The sequence below is a fragment of the Hippopotamus amphibius genome, chromosome 1 (assembly GCF_030028045.1).
Source record: "Hippopotamus amphibius kiboko isolate mHipAmp2 chromosome 1, mHipAmp2.hap2, whole genome shotgun sequence".
Lineage (NCBI taxonomy): Eukaryota > Metazoa > Chordata > Mammalia > Artiodactyla > Hippopotamidae > Hippopotamus > Hippopotamus amphibius.
The window spans coordinates 235,240,008-235,246,336 of record NC_080186.1 but is presented as its reverse complement, the minus strand read 5'-3'; the positions used below and the strand labels follow the sequence as shown (position 1 = coordinate 235,246,336).

Sequence of the window (6,329 nt, the reverse complement as noted above, 5' to 3'; positions counted from 1 at the left end):
GACCTCTCTTCCTCGTAAGCAAAAAAAACCGAATGTGGCTCAAACGGGGTCGCCGACCATAATGCTAATCCTGTGTATCCCCTGCTGCTCTGAGAGTAAAGCTGTAAAAGTAAAGTTATTCAATCATGCTTTGGTATCAATTTTGAAAAGCTAACTTTTGAAACTAGAAAAAGTTACCAAAGAAGAGAAAATTTGTGCCAGTCTTAAAAGGAAAAGGCATAATCTTATTTTTAGCCATCATAAAGAAAAACACATTAAACAAACTATTCATTTGAGGATAAGGGTAGGATTCTATATCTATCATCATTCAAACACTCCTATATCCTTTCCGTATAAAATATGCTGAGATCAACTGAGGCAATATCTCACACTCATTTTTTTAAACCTCCCAAGCTCCTCTTTTATTAAAAAAAAAAATTAACTCTGTGGGTGTCAAGGATTGGTGGGGGAAAAAGTATGGAGAAATGTACATTTATACATTTTTTTTGAGTCCTTTTTTTGTTTTCATCTTTACTGGAGTATAATTACTTTAAAGTATTTTGTTAGTTTCTGCTGTACAACAAAGTGAATCAGCCACATGTATACATATATCCCTATATCCCCTCCCTCTTGAGCCTCCCTCCCACCCTCCCTATCCCACCCTTTTAGGTCTTCGCAAAGCATCGAGCTGATCTCCCTGTGCTCTATAGCAGCTTCCCACTAGCCATCTATTTTACATTTGGTAGTGTGCATATGTCAATGCTACTCTCTCAGTACGTCCCACCTTCCCCTTCCCCCTCCCACCCGTGTCCTCAAGTCTGTTCTCTACATCTGCATCTCTATTCCTGCCCTGCCACTAGGTTCATCAGTACCATTTTTCTAGATTCCGCATGTATGTGTTTGCATATGGTATTTGTTTTTCTCTTTCTGATTTACTTCACGCTGTATGACAGACTCTAGGTCCATCCACCTCACTGCAAATAGCTCAATTTCATTCCTTTATATGGCTGAGTAATAGTCCATTGTATATACCCTGCCACATCTTCTTTATCCATTCATCTGCTGATAGATATTTAGGTTGCTTCCATGTCCTGGCTATTGTAAATAATGCTGCAATGAACATTGAGGTACATGTATCTTTTTGAATTATGGTTTTCCCCGGGTATATGCCCAGTAGTGGGATTGCTGGGTCATATGGTAGCTCTATTTTTAGTTTTTTAAGAAACCTCCATACTGTTCTCCACAGTGGCTGTATCAATTTACATTCCCACCAACAGTGCAGGAGGGTTCCCTTTTCTCCACACCCTCTCCAGCATTTTGAAGAAAGAAATACTTTTAATTTTAACCAGTAAATTTTACTTCTGTACCAAAGTAACTTAATTTGCTAGAAAGATAAACTTTATTATTTCAGCCCTCCCTGAAATCTGAAAATCAAAGTGTACTGCAGTATTTGTTTTTCCTACCACCATGAAGTTAAAGCTTCAGGGTAGGAACAGAGGTGAGTAGACAGAATCCAGGCTGCTTTTGAATGGACTTCAAGGCTAACAGAACAACTTATGTTTGGGGTCAACATGTACTGTCAGAACATGCATGCAACCTTCATTGATGTTGCGTGTGAGTGAATGAGGACATTGGTTGGACCACTGTCAGTGAACAGATGTGATCCAGAGACACATGGGGAGCTGCAGATGTGGTTCAGTGGGAAGGTGACATCTTCAACAGAGTCACTTTTCTAACTCTAATCATGCTCTCAGGTTAATGTGGCCAAACACGGGCCTGAGAAGTTTAACAAAATCAAGCTTGTCTCAGATGTAGTGAAATCTCTCATCAGAAGGGATTAAAGTCATTCAGTGAGCAATTTTAAATACCCAAATCATCTTCAAAATGATTCCCATGTTAGCATGGTATTTCTGAGGTCCTAAATCAAGCCAAAATAAGCCCAAATATTTTTGTTAACCAAGCTACCTCCTCATTAGTTCAGGGCAATGATTCCTTGTTCTCGCAGAGGGAAGCATGCTATTTGATTTTGTGACCTTCTACGTTTATCCCAAATATTGCATGGCATTCCTTTTTTTAAAAATGAAATTTTACTCTGTTTCAGAAATCATTTTTAGGACTTTCTTGCTTCATTTTGGAATAATGGAGATATATTAGATGACACTGTCAGGTTTGAGGATTGACAATATTGTCTCTAAAGTATCTTCTTTTTCATCTGATTTTAAGAAGAAACGCAACCAAAATGTTGTGTGTTACAACAGACACGTAGATCAATGTAACAGAATACAGAGCCCAGAAATAAACCCACACTCAGGGTCAATCGATCTATGACAAAGGAGGCAAGAATATACAATGGAGGAAAACAAGTCTCTTCAATAAGTGGTGCTGGGAAAGCTAGACATCTACATGAAAAAGAGTAAAATTAGAACATTCCCTCACACCATATACAAAAATAAACCCAAAACAGATTAAAGACCTGAACGTAAGACCAGAAATCATAAAACTCCTAGCAGAAAACATAGGCAGAACACTCTTTGACACAGATCATAGCAATACTTTTTTGGAACTGTCTCCTAAAGCAAAGGAAATAAAAGCAAAAATAAACAAATGGGACCTAATTAAACATAAAAGCTTTTGCACAGCAAAGGAAACCATAACAAAATGAAAAGACAACCTACAGAATGGGAGAAAATATTTGCTAATGATATGATGATAAGGGGTTAATATCCAAAATACATAAACAGCTCACAAAACTCATCAAAAAAAACAAACAATCCAATTAAAAAATGGGCAGAAGAACTGAATAGATATTTTTTCCAAAGAGGACATGCAGATTGCCAACAGGCACATGAAAAAATGTTCAGCATCGTTAATCATCAGGGAAATGCAAATTAAAACCACAATAAGATATCACCTCACGCTAGTCGGAAAGGCTATAATCAAAAAGATCGCAGCCCCTTTTCCTGTAGAACCTGAGGGCGCGCTCACAGGTTTTGATTTCCCACTCTAGAACCGATATCTAGGTCACCACGGAGACTGGACGGAAGTTGATGCGAACTATTAGAGTTTTTGAATTTGGTGGACCAGAAATGCTGAAACTCCAGTCACGTGTTGCCATGCTAATTCTGAAAGACCATCAGGTTCTAATCAAAGCCCAAGGATGTGGTATAAACCCAGTGGACGCATATATTTGTGCTGGTACTTACAGTAGAAAGCCACTTCTGCCCTATACTCCTGGCTCAGGTGTGGCTGGGATAATAGAAGCTGTTGGAGAGAGTGTATCTGCTTTCAAGACAGAGTTTTCACTACCAGCACGATCTCTGGGGGCTACGCAGGGTATGCCTGGCAGCCGATCACACTGTTTACACGCTGCCAGAAAAGCTGGACTTTAAACAAGGGGCTGCCCTCCGGATCCCGTATTTTACTGCTTATCGAGCTCTGCTCCACAGGGCCCGTGTGAAAGCTGGAGAAAGTGTTCTGGTTCATGGGGCTAGTGGAGGAGTTGGAATAGCAGCGTGCCAAATTGCTAGAGCTTATGGCTTAAAGGTTTGGGGCACAGCTGGTACTGAGGAAGGACAAAAGATTGTTTTGCAAAATGGAGCCCACGAAGTGTTTAAACACAAAGACGCTAATTATATTGATAAAATTAAGAAATCTGTGGGTGAAAAAGGAGTTGATGTGATTATTGAAATGTTAGCTAATGTAAATCTCAGCAAAGATTTGAATCTCTTGTCACATGGACGGTGAGTAATAGTTGTTGGCAGCAGAGGTCCTACTGAAATAAACCCACGGGACACCATGGCAAAGGAACCTAGCATAATAGGAGTTGCTCTCTATTCATCCACCAAGGAGGAATTTCAGCAGTCTGCAGCAGCCCTTCAAGCCGGAATGGAAGTTGGTTGGTGGAGACCAGTAATAGGTCCCTAGTATCCACTGGAGAAGCTGGCCCAGGCTCATGAAGATATCATTCATAGCAGTGGGGCTACTGGAAAAATGATTCTTCTCTTAAACGGATTAATCCTTCCATAGATTTCCTACGTAATTAGAGCTTTCTTACCTCAGTGTTACGTACACTGCGTTGGCTTTAATTAGCATTCATTTGATTCAGTGAGTTTCTTATATTAAAAAAAAATTTATCTTTAGTGATCATAGACATTGGAGTGCAGTTTATTTTATAGCTGGCAGTGTTATTTATGCTTTCTGCCCCTCATCAAGGAATCAGCATAGTAGGAAACAGAATATTAGTGGTCACTTGGCATTGGAGGACATTACAGAAATCCGTAACTGTTACTTGATTGTTGATTCCATACCTTTGACTAAAACACTCTAATTCAGAATAAGACTGCTTGATTCCCAAGCCTACTTCCTTATAAGAACCTTATAGGGATTTCCCTGGTGGTCCAGTGGTTGAGACTTGGCCTTCTAACGCAGCGGGTGCAGGTTCGTTCCCTGGTCAGGGAGCTAGGATCCCACAAAACTCGGGGCCAAAAAACCAAAACATAAAACAGAACCAGTGTTGTAAGAAATTCAATAAAGACTTTAAAAATGGTCCACATCAAAAAATCGTAAAAAAAAAAAAAAAAAGAACCTTATAAAGATTCTTTAGTCTCTGATTAGCCCAGAACTACATTGGACTCTGAAGATTTTCTGGACTAAATGAGACTTCTTTTCCAAACTAAGCTCGTCTAGATCTATAAGTCTGTCAGAAGGGCAACATAAGTGACGTCCAGAGAAATTTGTTAGTTTTCCAACATTCCCCAATATATTATGACATTCACTAGGTTAATGATTGATTGCCAATGATCCTTATATTCTGTGAGGACAGCAGCCTTATTTTTGATATAATACGGCACTAGGTGTATAGTTTCCAAATAGATACTTATTGATGATTCAGCTTCAAAGCAGATTTAGAATTATCTGTTTGTATGGTGTTGATCATATATTTTTATTTAAATTAATAAATGAATTTACACATTAAGAAAAAAAATCGCAAATAACAAACGTTGACAAGGATGTGGAGAAAAGGGAACTCTCCTACACTGTTGGTGGGAATGTAAATTGGTTCAGCCACTGTGGAAAACAGTATGGAGGTTCCCCAAAAAACTAAAAATAAAACTACTATATGACCCAGCAATTCCACTCCTGGCTATATATACCAAAAAATCCTCCAAAACAAAAACACTAATTTGAAAAGATACATGCATTCCAATGTTCAAAGCAGCATTACTTATCATTGTCAAGATATGGAAGCAACTTAAGTGTCCATCAACAGATGAATGGATAAAGAAGATGTGGTGTGTATATATAGAATGGAATACTACTCAGCCATAAAAAAGAATGAAATTTTACCACTTAAACAACATGGGTGGACTTAGAGAGTATTACACTAAGTGAAATAAGTTGAGAAGACAAATACTGTGTAATATCACTTATATGTGGAATCTAAAAAATTCAACAAACTAGTGAATATAACAAAAAAGACACAGACTCATAGATACAAAGAACAAACTAGTGGTCACCAGTGAGGAGAGGGAAGGGGAGGGGGCAATATAGAGGTGGGGATGAAGAGGTACCAACTATTACGTATAAAATAAGCTACAAGGATAGAGGGTACAACATTGGGAACATAGCCAATGCTTTATAATGACTATAAATGGAGCATAACCTTTAAAATTGCGAATCACCATATTGTACACATATAACGTATGTAACATTGCACATCAACTATGCTTCAGTAAAAAACAATCTTGTGTGTCATTCAAGGCTTGAACACAATACCAATTTCTACTACTGAAAGAAGGTTCACATTTTATATCATTAATTTACTTGAGAAATATGGATTAAGTTCTAAGTATGTGCAAAGATCCAATGGGTAAAGAAAAGATGGATAGAGACTGATTTGGACAGTTTAAAATTTCAAACCAGAGATTATGGATCCAAGATAAGAGCCCCATAAAATTCTGTAGATATTTACATGTAATATTCCTGCTTTGCATATGACTTTGGGCAAAAATAATGACCAACCAGTATATGTTTTCCATAAGATAAAGGCTATACATGTGTTCAGCACAAATAGCTGCTCGTGTGGTCTCACTCATTTATAACATATTAAAGCAAAGTCTGTTATAGAGGCCAGAGGCCAGGATCAGGTAGAGTGGTCATGGCTTATTAAGTGTTTAGACAACTCTGATGAAAAAATAATGTCTGAATACAAAAGTAGCTGCATTTCCAGTTCATGTTGAGAATCTGAAATTACAGCAAAGGTGAGGCTAAGAATCTGAAATTACAGCAAAGGTGAGGATGACCAGGCTGTCTTCCACTTAGCATCCTAAATCGTCACTGCCAATTTCCTT

General features: G+C 38.2%; 1 pseudogene; it reads left to right on the top strand.

The window, feature by feature from the left end:
- The first annotated feature begins 1,601 nt into the window (after positions 1-1,601).
- On the top strand, positions 1,602-4,005 carry LOC130844369 (quinone oxidoreductase-like; annotated as a pseudogene).
- Positions 4,006-6,329: the final 2,324 nt, after the last annotated feature.